Source organism: Eimeria maxima, genomic scaffold (genome assembly GCF_000499605.1).
Source record: "Eimeria maxima Weybridge genomic scaffold, Emw_scaff1082, whole genome shotgun sequence".
Lineage (NCBI taxonomy): Eukaryota > Apicomplexa > Conoidasida > Eucoccidiorida > Eimeriidae > Eimeria > Eimeria maxima.
In genome coordinates this window covers 10,001-12,181 of record NW_013564115.1, presented here as the reverse complement: position 1 = coordinate 12,181, position 2,181 = coordinate 10,001, and positions in this window count along the sequence as shown.

Here is a 2,181-nt window from a genome sequence, read left to right as displayed (position 1 = left end):
CTTCTTACCTCCAATACTTTGAATTTCTTTGGAGGGCAGAAATCCCAACAAAGCTGCAAAAAAAAAAGAAAAAAAAGATTAATTAATTAACTAATTAATTAATTAATTAATTAAATATAAATAAATAAATATAAATATATATCACCAACACCAACAGTATCACCACCTCCAACAACAATAGCAGCAGCAGCAGCAGCAGGAGCAGCAGCAGCAGCAGCAACTATAGACTTACTGCAGCAAGAACAGCAAAATCTGCAAGACTATCAAAGAATACAAAGATCCATTCATCCCCACAAACACGAGCAACAGCAGCAGCAGCAGCAGCAGCAGCAGCAGCAGCAGCAGGAGCTTACCGCAGCAAGAACAGCAAAATCTGCAAGACTATCAAAGAGTACAAAGATCCATTCATCCCAAGAAACACGAACAACAGCAGCAACACCACCACAACAACAATGAACAGGAGGAGGAGGAGGAGGAGGAGGAGGAGGAGGAGCTTACCGCAGCAAGAACAGCAAAATCTGCAAGACTATCAAAGAGTACAAAGATCCATTCATCCCAAGAAAGTAATTGTTCATAAATTGGACTTAAAATTGTTACTTTAAAAAATACAGAAAATACAGGTTTTAATAAAAATGCAAAAAATATCCAACGGAAACGCCTGTCAATAAAAAAAGAACAAAAAATAAAAATGTATATATTTATATTTATTTATATTATTTTATTATTTATTTATTTACTTTATTTTCTTTATTGGCAGGAAAAACAAAAAAAATTGATTGGAAATACCTATTTTATAACTATAAATACTCTAAACCCTAAACCCTAAACCCTAAACCCTTACTGATATGCTGCAAGTTTAGGATAATATTCAGCAACAGCAGAAGATAAACTTGAATCAGCTATTTGATTCTGTTTAATCATAAACAAACAAACAAACAAACAAAAATAATTAATTAATTAAATTAATATAATATAAATATATATATATTTTTTTTAAAAAAAAAAAAAGGGTTTAGGGTTTAGGGTTTAGGGTTTAGGAAGACGGACATGTAATAATACAATATTTGAATGTACAGCAATCAAAACCCTCACATAACCTGCAGCATGGAATATATAACGCGTTTCCTGCAAGAAAAAAAAAGAAGAAGAAAAAAATAAAATAAATAATAATAATTATTTAGGTGTAAAAGGAGAGAAAAAAAAAGGGGAGGAGGAGAGGGAGAAAGAAAAAGAAATAAAAATACGCTACTTTATCTAACCACCCCTTGGTTAAGTCATTAGTGTTCACAATTTAGTGTTTAGGGTTTCGGGTTTTGGGTTTAGGGTTTAGGGTTTAGGGTTTAATATCTGAAACCCTCCTAATAAGACTTCAAAGACACCCTATATAATTTTTAGTGTTTAGGGTTTAGGGTTTAGGGTTTACCTGAAACCCTCCTAATAAGACTTCAAATCTACCATATATAATATATAATTAAGTGTTTAGGGTTTAGGGTTTGTTGTTTATTACCTGAATCCCTCCTAATAAGACTTTGAATTTATAACTTAGTGTTTAGGGTTTAGGGTTTAGGGTTTAGGGTTTAGGGTTTACCTGAAACCCTCCTAATAAGACTTCAAAAACACCATATGTAATTAAGTGTTTAGGGTTTAGTGTTTAGGGTTTAGGGTTTAGGGTTTAGGGTTTACCTGAAACCCTCCTAATAAGACTTCAAAAACACCAAGATAAAGAGAAATGACGGCAAGACCAGCAATAAATTGAATCTCTAATCTTGTTAACGAAGGACGAACTATACGAAACCCTAATTATAAATAAATAAATAAATAAATAAATTAAATAAATAAATAAATTAATTAATTAATTAAATGAATAAATAAATCAATAAATAAATTATTAGATATATTATTATTTATATGCATATATTTGCATGCATGCATATTGCATGCAAAAAAAAAAGATATATATAATATACATTAAAAGAAATAAATAACATTAGAAAACCCTAAACCCTAAACCCTAAACCCTAAACCCTCAAAAGGATGATATGCTTCATGTATGTATTTCCAGTGTTTTTTCTTGTGTATATTCATTAGTTATATATTACATTATTTATTTTTTTATTATATTTACTTATTTTATTTATTTATTTTATTTATTTATTTTATTTATTTATTTTATTTATTTAT